Source organism: Aquarana catesbeiana, linkage group LG01 (genome assembly GCF_042186555.1).
Source record: "Aquarana catesbeiana isolate 2022-GZ linkage group LG01, ASM4218655v1, whole genome shotgun sequence".
Lineage (NCBI taxonomy): Eukaryota > Metazoa > Chordata > Amphibia > Anura > Ranidae > Aquarana > Aquarana catesbeiana.
The window spans coordinates 872,985,803-873,002,065 of record NC_133324.1 but is presented as its reverse complement, the minus strand read 5'-3'; the positions used below and the strand labels follow the sequence as shown (position 1 = coordinate 873,002,065).

At 42.9% G+C, this 16,263-nt stretch overlaps 1 protein-coding gene across 5 annotated transcripts in view; it reads right to left on the bottom strand.

Annotated features, from left to right (window-relative positions):
- Positions 1-16,263, bottom strand: part of CLNK (cytokine dependent hematopoietic cell linker) — a 258,741-nt gene that overhangs the window by 143,030 nt on the left and 99,448 nt on the right. Inside the window, exon 1 of one of the 5 annotated variants that reach the window (XM_073610072.1) lies at positions 13,193-13,323. The exons of the other annotated variants lie outside the window; for them this stretch is intronic. The gene's annotated coding sequence lies outside the window, so the exon portion shown is untranslated. Of the gene's footprint in view, positions 1-13,192; positions 13,324-16,263 lie in introns of those variants that run through there. 5 annotated transcript variants of the gene reach the window in all.

Here is a 16,263-nt window from a genome sequence, read left to right as displayed (position 1 = left end):
TACCATTGTGCTGTACGTTCGCATAGAGATTCTGAGATATGGAGTAGTGAAACTAGAATAGTTGGTGGCGAAGTGGTATTTATACCCCGATGCAGTGGCAGCCCCCCCCCATCCATGCATCCGGCCCCCTCATCTACATGCAGGGCGCCGGTCGCATGGATTCCAATCAGGGTTTTTTTTTTTTGAAGCACATGATTAGAGCCAGAGGCTGTATTGAATAGACCTATATAAAATAATTGTATTACATAAACTATAAGTGCCATATATAAAAAAAAAATTGTTGGGGCGTGGCTTGGATTGCCTCCGGAGCGGACGTGTCTCCTTAGAGCTCCTGACCAGATCCGCCTGCATACAGCTAAAAGCAGCAAAAAAGCACCGCTATCATGGGCAAACCTCGAAAGGCTAAAGTAACAGAACCTAAGGGACACATCACAAGATCCTCCTCGGCTCCCCCACCTCTCATTACGGAGTACTTCGGCCTTGGAGTTCCGGCGGGACACCACGAGGCCAAGATGGCGCCGGCGCCGGTTCCACCAACATACGCAGCGGCCCTCTCCTCCTCTCCTCCGCGGCTCTCCCTGGGACAGTGAACCGACAGGTATGCCTCTGAAGGGGATCTGTTGCCCGGTCACCCACCACTCCCACCAACCAGCGCCCAGGCCGGTCCTGCACTTTCCCTTATGGAGGACACATTAGGCAGCTTGTCCCAGCTGTTTCCTCCCTGCCTAGTGGGGCCTACACAGTCACCGAGCGCAGGCCAAGCCTCCCCTCTGTGGGAAACCTCAGCTCAGGAGTGGGACCCAGGTTCTCTGCCACAAAGACCCCAGGCCCCAAGGGACAAGACACTATCCTCATCCCCGCAGCGCAGGGAGTCCAGCAAAGCCGTAGGGCCTTCCTCATCACCACAGCCTGATGAGCTGCAGGGGGCATATGCACATGCAGCCCATGTATACTCCACTGACCCAGCAATACAGCCTAACTCCAAGACCCCCCCCACAAGCATCTCAGAGGGGACTCCCCCCGCCGAGCACCCCTCCATTACTGTGAGGGATTCACACTCCCATGTCATAATGGACCCTGACCCTGAACCTGAGGCATGTACTTCATGGAGAGACTATGTTCGTTGTGTGCCTACAAAACAGGACTTTCGCATGCTAATTCAAGAGGTACGTGATACATGCAGATCTGAAATTAACATGCTCCGTACTGATCTACATCACCTGGCTGCTAAAGTCCACTCCATAGAAGAAGAAGCATATGATACAAAGATGGAAATCTCCCATATACATGATCGATTGTCCACACAAGCCTCGGCCCTCAGAGAGTTTCAATGCCTCCTTGAGGACCTCGATAATAGAGGCAGACGCAATAACATTAGAGTCCAAGGCCTCCCAGAGGCGACCCAGGATGAGGACTTACAAGTCACATTACAAGCTATTTTCAAAAATGTACTGGGTCGCCCGGAAAATCTAAGAGTTAAATTGGACCGGGCCCATCGCGCACTTCGCCCCGTGGACCAGGTCCAAGACCACGAGACATTATTTGCAGGGTTCATAATTATGCACTGAAGGAGGACATAATGAGAAAAGCGCGCAACATGCATACCATCGACTTCGATGGTGCTCCTATACAGCTATACCCAGACTTGTCCTGGATCACCCTTCAGCAAAGACGCTCCTTGCAACCACTCCTCACAACATTGAAGGAACATGACTTCCGATACCATTGGGGTTTCCCATTCAGCCTTACAGCAAAGAAGGATGGGAGATCCACCACTCTGCGATACCCAGAAGATCTACACTCATTTTGCAGAGATTTGGACATTCCGGTTCCGCCCACTCCCGGGTGGGACCCCCTACCAACCCCACCACCTTGCCCAGAGCCCTGGGTTCAGGTGAACGGGAGAAAGCGACAGAGGCCGCATTCCAATAGCCCTCCGGCAATTGCCCATCAGAGATAACTTTTTGCTGCTTGAGAGGCACCAGACCACGATGAGACACTAGCATAGGAGTCACTATTACTGCTTATCATGCTAAGAGTTTAGGAATTATCCTGTTTTTCTTCCTGCCTTATAGAGGGCTAGACCCTAATTGCCTTTATGTGGGATTACAGTTTTATGGTTTTGCATTTCTACAAGTTTAGTATATATACTACCGATAATATACTATTGTCATGTTTAAGCTCTCCCAAATTATCAATGGGGTCCCCCCTTCCCTTACCCCCCCTTTCCCTCCATCTCCTTATCCCTGCCCTCCCTTTTATCCCCCCCCACCCCATATTCACCATTCCCTACCCCCCCAATCCCTCCCTGCCCCCTCACCCCGTACTTTACTAGGGTATACTATTACGTTTACTTATTTACCTTCACCCTCCCTAGGTTCCTAAAAGGATATTTGGAGGGGCCTCTAGGCCTACATGCTGACCAGTACTCCCTATACTATTCTGGTTTGTCCAATACTGAGCGCAAAACTGCACCAGCTGACTTTATTTGTTGCCTTAGCTTAGACCAAATGGTATTCTAGTTACTAGTTGTTAAATATAAGTTTTTCTTTATCTAGCTGCTTAACTATGGTGTGCTGCATAATTATTTAACTGCAGGCGGATCTGGGAAAGGACGACGACCGGCCTGGAGCTGTCCTGTCCTCCCCCGGGAGACCATCGAGTGGCCCCCATTTAACCCCCTTGGAGAGTATTGTTTCTACCTCCTACATGGGGGGGGGGACCCTCGAGGGTTTCCGACCCACCACCTTGTATAGGTGGGTTAAACTACACTTGGTTGTTATTTGATTTTGTACTAATTTTTGTTCTCTTTGTCGTCCACATCTTTCTCTACTCTTGCTACTGGCTTTTCTCTCCACTATTCCCTTCTTATCTACCATGTTGTGTGCGCCCCCAGCCTCTGGAGCCCAGGTCCAGTTTGTAGAAGCATGTTTCCTGCTAGGTACGTGCCTTATCTGAAGGCTCAGCCGTTCACCGTCCTCCACATCCAAATCCACTTCAGTCGTCTTGGTAAGCTAATGCTCTTTTTTTTTTTTACCACCCGATGATTGACATACTGTCATTAAATGTGAAAGGCCTTAACTTCAACACTAAACGAAGCTTAGCCTTAAGGGAATTCAAAAGATCTAAAGCTGACATCATTTTCACTCAGGAAACACATCTTGCTAAGACCGACAATATGGCATTTGCCACCAAGTATTACTCCCAGGTATACCTAGCCTCTAATCCTCGTAAACGAGCTGGAGTGGCTATTCTGTTTAAAAAAGACTCCCCCTTTAAGTTACAATCGATAATTTCGGACCCCCAGGTACATTTTATTATCTTGAGAGGTACATGGAAAGATACTAACCTTACCTCACACTCTGTAACATATATGCCCCTAACACTAACCAAACCTCTTTCCTATCTAAAGTGTATAAATGACTATTTGCATTTCCCCATCAATACCTGGTTATCGGAGGAGACTTTAACCTGACCTTCTCCTCCTGCCTAGACAGACACTCGCTTGGACAGAGTCAGGCCCCCAAGGCCCTTGATAGAAGATCATCTCTCTTCCGTCAATTAACTAGGAAATACGCTCTGTTTGATTGTTGGAGGACTGCCTTCCCCTCAACTAAACAATTCACCTTTTACTCTCACCTGCATAAATCCCATTCACTCCTAGATTACTTTTTTGTAAATGCCCCAACCCTGAGAGCTTGCAAGAGCTCAGATATTCAAGCAATCTCATGGTCGGATCACGCTCCAATCACACTGTCTCTCGCACTGTCCTCGGGAACCCTTCGTAAATGTCATTGGCGTTTGAACGATTTCCTGCCTAAACATGACCCCTCCAGGGAGGACTTATAAAAAACCATGAAATTATATTTTGCAGAAAACAATTCACCAGAGGTTTCCATTGCCACTCTCTGGGAGGGTCATAAAGCGGTCCTCAGAGGCCAATGTATCTCACTATCCACGGCACTCAAAAGGAATGCTAACACTGCCCGTATAGCTCTACTAGACAAGCTTAAACAATTCCCTTCTACGCCAGCTGTGGAAACGTGTAAAACCGACATATCCACTTACCACCCCTTCCTCACCGGTTACGTCCTTCCTATTTACTCCCAACATCCCAGACAGCCTGACTTCACAGATGTCCCATTTCTGGATGGAAAGGAACCTATTCCGTTATGGCCAGCTGATTGACCCTAGGACCCGCATATTAAGATCATTTCAAGATCTACAAAAAGAATTTGATATTCCCAAACAGGCTTTTTTTAGCTATCTACAAATACGACATTATGCACAATCTCTAGTTCCTAACCTTCAATTCTCCCCGTTAACCGATTTTGAAAAGTTGTGCTTAGAGAGCTCATCTCCTAAAGGCATGATCTCACAGACCTATCAGCTCCTAACGCATGACTTCTCGCCAGAGGGTCCTCGGCATGCATATATGGGTAAGTGGGAGCGAGCCTTGGGTGCGGACCCCCCTCTACACACATGGCAGCTTATATGGTCACAGGCCTCTAAAAGCTCTATGTGCACGCTATATAAAGAGAACCAATATAAGATTTTGTTCCATTGGTACCAAACCCCAGACTTACTCCACTCCATGTATCCATTGTCTGACTCTCGCTGCTGGCGATGCTATAATGACAGAGGGACGTTGTTTCACATTTACTGGACCTGTCCTCTGATTGCCCCGTACTGGGAAATGGTTCACTCCCTGCTTGGGTCCATCCTGGATGCTGAGGTGCCTTTCGATCCAAAGGTTTTCTTGCTGGGTCTCCCACCAACCTCTCTCCCTAAAAGGTCCAAGAAACTTTTGTCACATATATTAACTGCCTCACAATGCTTGGTGGAATTAAAATGGAAGCAGAGGGAACCACCTTCGATATCGGAATTGCACTCTGGGATCAGGGATGTCAAGAGAATGGAATATCTCACAGCCTCCTTAAATGATGATCTTGAGAAGCATAATCAAATATGGGAGCTGTGGGTCCTTTTTGAAAATCCCATAACCTAATTTTCCATGTGACGGGCCTAGGGTTGTTGATTTCCTCTTCTGATGGTGGAGGGTTGGGCTTCAGGGCGGGGCGTGGCTCCATTACCTTCATCTTTTTTCCCTACTCTCTATTCACTCTTACTCACCCCATTTTAAACTTTCTGCTAACTCCCCCTCTTCTCTACTCTTCTCTCTACCTTATAGTCTTTTATTTCCTTTTATCTATTTAATTTTTGTTATGTTGCACAAGGTATATAACCAGTAATATATGACTAAGGTAATGTTTTGGCAATGTAATATGTTCTTAACAAACAGATCGATATGCACATAGTGATCAGCATCTTCTTATGAGTGCTATCAAGTTTGGACTCTGCCTCAGAAGTACCTATTATGCTTCATATTGTATTACCTTGTACTCTATGTTATTATTTGTGTTTTCTTCTGGAAAAATTAATACAAATTGTCAATTTTTCAAAAAAAAAAAATAAAAAATTGTTTTTCATAGGGTATATAGGAATTCTTGTTCCTCTAGGACTGTATTGAGTATAATGTGCTTTAAAATGCTAGGCGATCTTCTGAAGGTCCCTGAAAAATATGTCATTGTAAATGTTGGTAGCTATGGAAAAGCCTCCTTAATAAGATTTTTTTTTTTTTTTAAGGTTTGGACTGAAGCCTTACGGAAGGACCTTCCTAATAGATCCGTGTATTTTGAATGGAGTTGGGCAGAGCTTAGTCTCCTGTCTTCTCTCTTTTCCCACTGCCCAGCAGAGAGGCCCCCACCAGGGGCGTTGCTAGATCCTGGCATCCAAGGCCTATGCCACAGGTCTTCTACCGAGTGCCCTGGGGCTCCTTTGAAAAATGGAGATGATACATTCTATGCAGCTATAACGTTGTTGAACATTGTATATTTTACAAATTTTTTAAAATCAACATCTATAATTTACACTCACCAGCCACTTTATGAGATACAGCTGTTCAATTGCTTGGTAACACAAATTGCTAATCAGCCAATCACATGGCAGCAACTCAATGCATTTAGGCATCTAGACGTGGTGAAGACAACTTGCTGAAGTTCAAACCGAGCATCAGAATGGGGAAGAAAGTGGATTTATGTGACTTTGAACATGGCATGGTTGTTGGTGCCAGATGGGCTGGTCTGAGCATTTCAAAAATTGCTGATCTCCTCGTATTTTCACACACAACCATCTCTAGGGTTTAGAGAGCATGGTACGAAAAAAAAAATATCCAGTGAGTGGCAGTTGTGTGGGCAAAAATGCCTTGTTGATGTCAGAGGTCAGATGGTTTGAAATGATAGAAAGGCAATAGTAACTCAAATAACCACTCGTTATAACCAGGGTATGCAGAATACCATTTCTGAACACACGACACATCGAGCCTTGAAGCAGATGGGCTACAGCAGCAGAAGACCACACCGGGTGCCACTCCTGTCAGCTAAGAACAGAAAACTGAGGCTACAATTTGCACAGGCTTACCAAAACTGGACAATAGAAGATTGGAAAACCGTTGCTTGGTCTGATAATTCTTGATTTCAGCTTCAAAATTCAAATGGTAGGGCCAGAATTTGGCATAAACAACATGAAAGCATTGATCCATTCTGTATCAACGGTTCAGGCTTGGACCAATTGAGCATCGTTTAAATGCCACAGCCTACCTGAGTATTGTTGTTGACCATTTCCATCCCTTTATGACTACAGTGTACCCATCTTCTGATGGCTACTTCCAGCAGGATAATGCACCATATCACAAAGTTCAAATCATCACAAACTCTTGAACATGACAATGAGTTCGTTGTACTTCAATGGCCTCCACAGTCACCAGATCATGATCCAATAGAGCACCTTTGGGATGTGGTGGAAGGGGAGATTTGCATCATGGATGTGCAGCCGACAAATCTGCAGCAACTGTGTGATGCTATCATGTCAATATGGTCCAAAATCTCTGAGGAATGTTTCCAACACTTTGTTGAATCTCTGCCACCAAGAATTAAGGCGGTTCTGAAGGCAAAAGGGGGCCCAATCTGGTACTAGCAAGGTGTACCTAGTAAAGTGGCTGGTGAGTGTATTTTGTCATTATTGTACGATTACAGGTGTTAGACCATGTAATTTTTGTTCATATTAGTCTTAAACCTGATCCAAAGTGATCATCATTTTATCCTACTGGCCCCTCAAAATGTTTTTTATCTCAAAGCTAATTTTATTCAACATATATATAGTATCCGTTACAGGGTTCAGAGCAATACAGTTTGTTATACATTCACAATCTTTAGCTCAGCATAGAAAACTGAGGGTATCAAGCAAGCATATTCAGTAATAACAGCTACACTATAGAAACAGTAAGCCTCAACACGTGGCCTTGTTTGCAGAGACTTAACATGAATCCATACCCAACTACGCACATAAAAAGGCACATCACTTCCCCCACTCAACATGAGTGAGTTACCCAACAGATGACGATTCCAGAGCATCTTGGCTATAGCATCTGGCCCAGAACAAGATCTACCGGGGCCAGGCTGGGAATACCCAACCAGGCTTCCCACAGCTTATCAAATTTGCTTAGGCTGCCCCTATGCTGGTAAATGTATTTTTCTAGCCTCAAAGTATTTCCCATTTGCTCTATCCATTCCTTCACCATAGGGGGTTCTGTAGATTTCCAGTGCCACAGAATTAATTTCCGGGCCTGAAAAAGTGCTCTAGCTATTACTTGCTTAGGGGCTTCCTTCATCAAAACATCCTCTATGATACCCAGCAGACATTGTTTGGGGTCCTCTCTAATCTGAACCTGAAAAACCTGGATAATGATACCTATAACCTCCTTCCAGTAAACATGTAATATAGGGCAACGCCAGAGAAGGTGTATTATATCACCATGATTACTCATGCAACGAGTACAGGATGGATTATCGCGTACTCCCATTCTTGGTAACTTGGCAGGGGTGTAATGAACCTGTAGGAGTAAATACAACTGTGACAGGCCTTGGGCAACATTTAAAGAACACTGCGTAACCGCTAATAGCGCTTCCTCCCACTGTTTCTCCTCAAAGAGCCCAACATCCCGCAACCATTGGGACATTTCCTTATGGGTAGAGTCTGGAAGAAACACATTCAGTAACATAGCATAGCTGCAGGAGATAAAGCCCTTATAAGATGACACCTCGTACATGTAATTAAAAATAGAAGTAGGGCTTCCATGCCTCAGCATCTTTTTGAGCCCTAATCGCAGCTGAAGTTGTAAATAATAGAACTGCATGGATGTGGGGAGCTGAAATTCCGACTGGAGAGCGGAAAAGGAATGCAACTCTCCATTTCGAAATATTTGATGCAAGTGGATAACCCCGTGTTGTTGCCATTTTTGGGCGTATTGCAATGTCTCTATCTCATTATACCGATTGTTATGACATATAGGGCTAAACTTATTAAAAACCCAGTGGCCTGTTGTAGTGGTCTTACTTTGTTCCAAATGTTGTAATTAAATTATACGTGGGGTACAATTTGTTTGATTTACTGAACTACAAGGCTTCCAACCCTTCAGCAACCCCTGTCCCAACCGTAAATCCAAGGAGCTTAGTAGTTGTATTATCAAGATTCAAAGCAGAGTCTGGGTTAATCGTCCTGGCTTTGTGCTGAATCTGGGAGGCTAGATAGTACAGCCATGGGCTTGGTAGTGCCATCCCTTCCGCATCCCTAGACCGCTGAAGCTGTTCTAGTCTCACTCTAGCATTTGTAGAGTGCCATATGAGGGACCAAAACATAGAGTTAATAATACGGAACCGCTTCAACGGAATAACTAGCGGTGAGTTATGGAGCACGTATAAAATTTGTGGCAAAAGAATCATTTTTATGAGGTTGATCCTACCTACTGGTGACAGTTTCAATCTGGACCACACCTTTATCTGATCTATACTACAGTTAAGTAAAGGGGTTAGGTTTAGCCTGATATAATCCAGAAGGTTTGGAGTAACCTGAATACCCAAAAATGTATTGCTCCTAGAGACTGGAATGTCAAGAAGCGTCATCAACTGTGAAGCTGGCATCCTATCTAAGAACATTAGCGAGGTCCAATTTACAACCAATCCAGAGTAACGATCAAAGGTCTCCACAACCCTTCATAGCTTCCTGTAATGATGTTGCGCTATCTCCTAAAAGTAACATGGTGTCATCCGCATACAACATTTGTTTTTCCTGAAGTTCCCCATATCTAAAACCTTGAATAGCAGGGTTGGAACGGACTGCTAAAGGCTCAAACAGGAGAGGGGACAAAGGACAGCCCTGTCTGGTACCCCTATAAAGACTAAAGTCTGGAGACACTTTTCCAGTCTTTCTAATGGCCGCTTTGGGAGCACTATATAGAAACTGGACCCAGGAAATAAATTCTTCTCAGAACCCAAATTTTCTCAATATGGCCCACGAGTATGTCCACTCAATGCTATCAAAAGCTTTATGAGCGTCTAAAGATAGCAGTGCTTTATCCCCCATGTTATCAGCCGTCGATTTCATATTGAGGAAAAGTCTACGCAGGTTTATCGTTGTAGCCTTCTTGGGCATAAACCCTGCCTGGTAAGAGTGAATGATAGTGGATATCACCCCATTCAGCTGTACAGCCAAGACCTTAGCCAATATTTTCACATCATTCTGCAGAAGGGATATAGGTCTATATGAATCAGGATCCACGGATCCTTGCCTGGTTTTAATAACAGAACTATAATGGCTTTGGTCATGGACAAGGGAAGTCTCTTGCACTCCTTAGTCTCATTGAACACAATAGCTTTGGTAACATACTGCCAGCATATTGTTTGTACACCTCAATAGGAATGCTGTCCTCACCTAGTGCTTCTGAGTTAGGAAACATTCCGGTCGCCGCCTGAAGCTCCTGCAAAGTAAGGGGAGCAACTAATTGATTCTTAGCAGCGTCAGACAAAGTGGGGAGTTCAATTTCCCCAAGATAAGCTTGTAAGGAGTCCACTAAATAAGTCTGTTTAGACTGATATAGAGTGGAGTAATATGATACCAACTCAGACATAATGAGATCCGGGGCATTGGTTACCACTCCTGTCTGAGTCTTTAATGCACCAATGGAGGGTGACACCTGCTGAGAATGTGCTATTTTAGCTAACAGGCGACCAGTATGTTCTCCCTCCTCATAATACGCTAATTTATTAAAGAAGCATTTCCACCTCACCGCCGTAGTAGCAAGGCGGCTAAATGCCACACTAGCTGATAGCCATGATTCCCTGCGTTCCTCAGTGGGATCAGAGATAAATTCCACCTCCAGATCACCCACCAGTCGCTCCAGCCCTTCTCTTTGGGCATTGATGGCCTGTTTAATTATGTGGATCTCCCTGATAAATATTTCACAAAGGAAGGCTTTAAAGGTCTCCCATATGCCTCCTACCCTAGACTGACACCCATGTGTATGCCAGAATTCCACAATTTTGGTTACTATCTGCACATGGGATGGGAATAAATTAAGCCAGAAGGCGTTCAGATTCCAAGGGGCCCTGGACATGGTTGACAGAGGTCGCACCTCAAGGTAAGTAATTACAGGAGAATGAGCCCCTCAACATTTTATTTGGTGGTCTATTAGGACACTGGAGCAGCCCCTGGTCACTACAGAATGACTGTTACCTGTGGTGAGCCTAAACAATAGCTTTTTATTTTAGCTGCAACCAGCAAAGAGTTTTATCAATCATTTAGCATATTACTGGTATACTAGTATAGCATAGCCTAGCCTAATACTAGTGAATATTTTAGTCCAGAAAAAATGTTCACCTCCTTTGGACAATAAATGTCATCCAAGTAATGGTGCATGACCTAACCACCCAATGATTCTTTGCAGCATTCTTTGCATTATATGCATGTTTATATTAACCAAGTATGTAAAGGAAGGGAGGTAAGAGACCTCCTGGCCTGATACTGAGAAAAATATTAGTGAGTGATCTATGTGTTAGCATTACGTGATTTAGTAAGTGGGTCTAACAAACTTTTCTGATGATGTGGCAGTGCATACCTGGCCTACTGTATGGATTATTTTATTAACACTTTCACCCTCACACACACACCCCTATACATCAAAATTATTTTCAGCAATAGGGCAGAAATAATAAATAAAAAAATATATATATGTATATTAAATATAAAAAAAAACAGAGACAGTGTGGTAAATAAAATAAAACATAAGGATTAAATAGTGAAGCGCACAGTGAGCCATGGCTAAACAAGGGGACACAAGCGGTGGAAGGAAAAAAAATTAAGGAGAAGAGAGAATAGAGAGAGGTGAGGTATAGAAAAGGGGGAAGTAAAGAAGGAAAGAAGAAAGAGAGGGAGGGAGGAAAGAAGGAACATAAGAAGAAGAGAGGGAGGAACAAAGAAAGGAAGGGAGATAAGGAAGGAAGAGCAGAAAGAAGGGGGGGGGGTGTAAGGAAAGAGAGAAAAAAGGAAGGAAGGATAGATTATTGCTCATTGAAATGAATCTAACATTGTTATACCTGCATACTCTGAGGGTACTTTAGAGTTTAAATGGGGGAGAGAGGGGAGGCAGGGGAAAGGAGGGAAGTGAGGAAGGAAGAGAGGGAGGGAAATAAGAAGGGAGGAAAGAGGGTAAGGGAGGAAAGAAAGAATGATGGAAGAGAGGGAGAGAGGAAAGAAGGAAGGGAGGAAAGAAGAAAGGAAGGAATGTGAAAGGATCATGTAAAAAGCCCCTTGTGATTTGTAATCTAATATACAAACCACATCTTTAAATCTTTAAAGTTATCATTTTTCTTTGCTAAAGTAAATATATATTGTTTTGCAGTATCTTGTCTTGTGATAAAACTGTGTGTTGTAAGATCAGTCATATGATAATTTGCACAATATGTAACTTTCCATAGAATAAGCTTGTGTAAGCAGAAGGACACGTGTGCCTTCTTTGTAATCATGCCTTTCTTTGTTTTGTAACTGTAACTGAATAAAAGCTTAGACACGAGCTACAATAAAGCAGACATCTTACGAATGCACAACCTGTCTCTCATTTCATTCAGTGTCTCCCTATATCTGAGGGCCCTGTTGGTGTACTTACAGAAGGGGTGGTCGTCCAGAATACCAACTATTTCCTTTCAAATGGGGGCTCGTCCTGGATAAGACAATCATCCATGGTGGGTAGACCTTTGTCTATTTTGACAAATTCTTCCTTACCCTGGCTCTGATAAAGTCTTAGCCTTTTAAATTTAAAGAGAAAGGAAGGACAGACCACACCTTAATAGACACACTCACAGGAGTGTAACATTGTAGGGTCTGTGGGAGACCCGAGTCTTTATTTAGGACTCCATGTATTAGAAACTGCAGTTCAGTATCCTTTTGGGAAGGGTATTTAGGTAACCAACAGCGCCAGCTAAATCTTTGCTTCTCTTTCTGTTGCATAGAAGTAATAAAATAATTTGTTGTGTAGATACACTGACTGTAACGTAGGACAGTCAAAGTGGTCTACAGTATTTTGCATTATGGGTGTATGTATGTTCATATAATCTGCTAAGTTTTCTTTAAAGAATGAAAGAAGGTCATTACTTAAGGTGTTAAAAGACTAAAGAAATTAAGAAATGTTGTTGCTGTGGTGCATATGGGAAAAAGGGGTTTTGGCTATGCGATTTAAATTTAGAATGGATCTTTATATTTTTGCTGAGTGTCAACAAATATCTTAAGAGAACAAAATAGACATACAGTGTAAAAAGAGAATGAATATTAAACGTCCAGTCAGTACAGTAAAAGTACAATAGTATATGAGTTATATTAGGTCTCTCCTTTACTAATATTTGTTTATAGACTTGTAATTATAAGTGCTTAATTTGTTTGCAAGATGTGCAATTGTTTTAAGCACATGTTTAAATACATGTTTAACATGTTTTGATGACTCTTTGAAGGTAAAAAAGAATAGAATGGTCAAGGTTGCAAACGAAGGTGTTAGATGTACTGGGGGGTTGTGTAAGGAGAGGGAATGTTTTGATGCAAACACCCTACTCTGGTAAGGATAAAGTAAATGAGTTTAAAGGTGTTTTTAATGAAAACATCCTACATTGTAGAGGGTAATGTAAGTTAAGATTTGAAGGAAAAGTAAGAGGAGTTTTTAATTAATGAAAGTTAAATTATGGTGACAGCAAAGAATACTCAGGAAGTATTAAGGTCTTGGGATTGCAGTGGAAAAGGTAATGGAACTTACCACTCCTAGGCCAAGTAGAGCTCACATCTAGAAGCTTAGGAACACTGTGTCTTCAGTTAAATCCATTATCGAAGGTGAATTAGTATGCTACCTATATGTCTGCCATACAGTTCAGAAACAAGATACTCAGGAGTAAAATTAGTTTTAAAAACAGGAAGTAACATTACGGAGCTTTTAGAGGTTTAAAGGGACATTGGAAAACATTAATGGTGAAGCGTACTAATCCTGGCAAAGTGTCCATTTTTGCTGTAATATCACAAGAAAATTCATTTTCATGTATTTCTTGATTATGAAGAATATTTGAACCAAAGGATGGTCAGGAACTACACAAGATTGTCAAGGACTGTTTAGATTGAATAGATGATAGCTGGTTTAAAATGAGGAAGTACATTTTTTGCAGCCTGTCTCAAATCTATGCAGTAGATATTGAGAAATTTTGAAATATGTGTAAGCCCATGTATAAACATTGAAAAAAAAAGGGGAACTTGCCATTCAGCATAATATTGTTACTTATTTTAAATGATTAACCAAATTCAGACCATTTTAACACAAATGTTTCAACACATATAATATTTCCATCTTTGTTCTGATAATTCAATAATAAAGGTTGGAACAGAAAGGTAAGAGTTAAGAGGTTAACCTGAACATACCCTGTTTCCACGAAAATAAGACCTAGCATGATTGTTGGTGATGGCTGCAATATAAGCCCTACCCCCAAATAAGCCCTAGTTATTGTTATCTTGTAGGTCTTATTTTCAGGGTAGGCTTATTTTCGGGAAAACAGGGTAGGGCTTAATTGGGGGGTAGGGCTTATATTGCAGCCATCACTGACAATCACGCTAGGTCTTATTTTCAGGGAAACAGGGTAGCTTAAATGTAATCAGTATTGTATAGCAGAGCTTTGGAGTGTGTATGTGTGCAGTACACAAGTGGTATCACTGGAAGCATTTTTTGAAGCTCGTGAACTACTGGTGAATTGCTGGTTATTAGGTAAGGGAAAGTTGTTGTTAGTATAGGGAATTCTCTTCCACCTGCTCAGAGAGAAATGCTTAATTTTATGTGCATGTGAATGTTTGTCTTGTCTTGGGATTCCAATTTAGAGTATAAGTTGTTTTTTCTTCTGAATGCAAATGGATTGTTATGTAGTTGATATAGGTAGTTGATATATGTCCTATGATCCTGCCAAGACAGAGAGCGCTAATGTGGGCAGGTGGGAGGGACAGACTAGGGTACTCATCTGTGTGTGGTGCTTTAAGAGGATTGAATCGCGGATTTGGACAAGGACAAGTTACTATTTGAGTGATTCCTCCTATCCAAAGCATTGTTTAGCACAATACACAGAGGTACATATCCGCTTGCATAGATCTGCTATGTTGCTTCAAGTGAAAAAAGGGGATCAAACCGCCGACCATACCTTCGCCACCGCTTTTGCGCAAAGCATACTGATATACAGTATCTCACAAAAGTGAGTACACCCCTCACATTTCTGTAAATATTTTATTATATCTTTTCATGTGACAACACTGAAGAAATGACACTTTTCTACAATGTAAAATAGTGAGTGTACAGCTTGTATAACCGTGTAAATTTGCTGTCCCCTCAAAATAACTCAACACACAGCCATTAATGTCTAAACCACTGGCAACAAAAATGAGTACACCCCTAAGTGAAAATGTCCAAATTGGGCCCAAAGTGTCAATATTTTGTGTGGCCACCATTATTTTTCAGAACTGCCTTTACCCTCTTGGGCATGGAGTTCACCAGAGCTTCACAGGTTGCCACTGGAGTCCTCTTCCACTCCTTCATGACTACATCACAGAGCTGGTGGATGTTAGAGACCTTGCGCTCCTCCATCTTCCATTTAAGGATGCCCCACAGATGCGCAATAGGGTTTAGGTCTGGAGACATGCTTGGCCAGTCCATCACCTTTACCCTCAGCTTCTTTAGCGAGATAGTGGTCATCTTCGAGGTGTGTTTGGGGTCATTATCATGTTGGAATACTGCCCTGCGGCCCAGTGTCCAAAGGGAGGGCATCATTTTCTGCTCAGTATGCCACAGTACATGTTGGCATTCATGGTTCCCTTAATGAACTGTAGCTCCCCAGTGCCGGCAGCACTCATGCAGCCCCAGACCATGACACTCTCCCACCACCATGCTTGACTGTAGGCAAGACACACTTGTCTTTGTACTCCTCACCTGGTTGCCGCCACACACGCTTGACACTATCTGAACCAGAAAAAGTTTATCTTAGTCTCATTAGACCACAGGACATGGTTCAAGTAACCCATGTCTTTAGTCTGCTTGTCTTCAGCGAACTGTTTGCGTGCTTTCTTGTGCATCATCTTTAGAAGAGGCTTTCTTTTGGGACAACAACCATGCAGACCAATTTGATGCAGTGTGCATCGTATGGTCTGACCACTGACAGGCTGACCCCCCCCCCCCCACACTTCAACCTCTGCATCAATGCTGGCAGCACACACAGCTGGCAGTAAATATATATTGTTTTGCAATATCTTGTCTTGTGATAAAACTGTGTGTTGTAAGATACTTTGCACAATATGTAACTTTCCATAGAATAAGCTTGTGTAAGCAGAAGGACACATGTGCCTTCTTTGTAATCATGCCTTTCTTTGTTTTGTAACTGTAACTGAATAAAAGCTTAGACACGAGCTACAATAAAGCAGACATCTTACAAATGCAGAACCTGACTCTCGTTTCATTTGGTGTCTCCAGATATCTGAGGGCCCTGTTGTTGTATCTACAGAAGGGATGGTCGTCCAAAATACTTTCTATTTCCTTTCAGAATGGAAGGAGGGAGGAAAGAAGGAAGGGAGAGAGGGAGGGGGAAAAGAAGAGAGGGATGGAGGAAGGAAAGGAAAGGAAGGGAAGGGAAGGGAAGGGAAGGGAAGGAAAAGGAAAGGAAAGGAAAGGAAAGGAAAGGAAAGGAAAGGAAAGGAAAGGAAAGGAAAGGAAAGGAAAGGAAAGGAAAGGAAAGGAAAGGAAAGGAAAGGAAAGGAAAGGAAAGGAAAGGAAAGGAAAAAGAATAAAGAAAGGAAGGAAGAGAGGGTGGG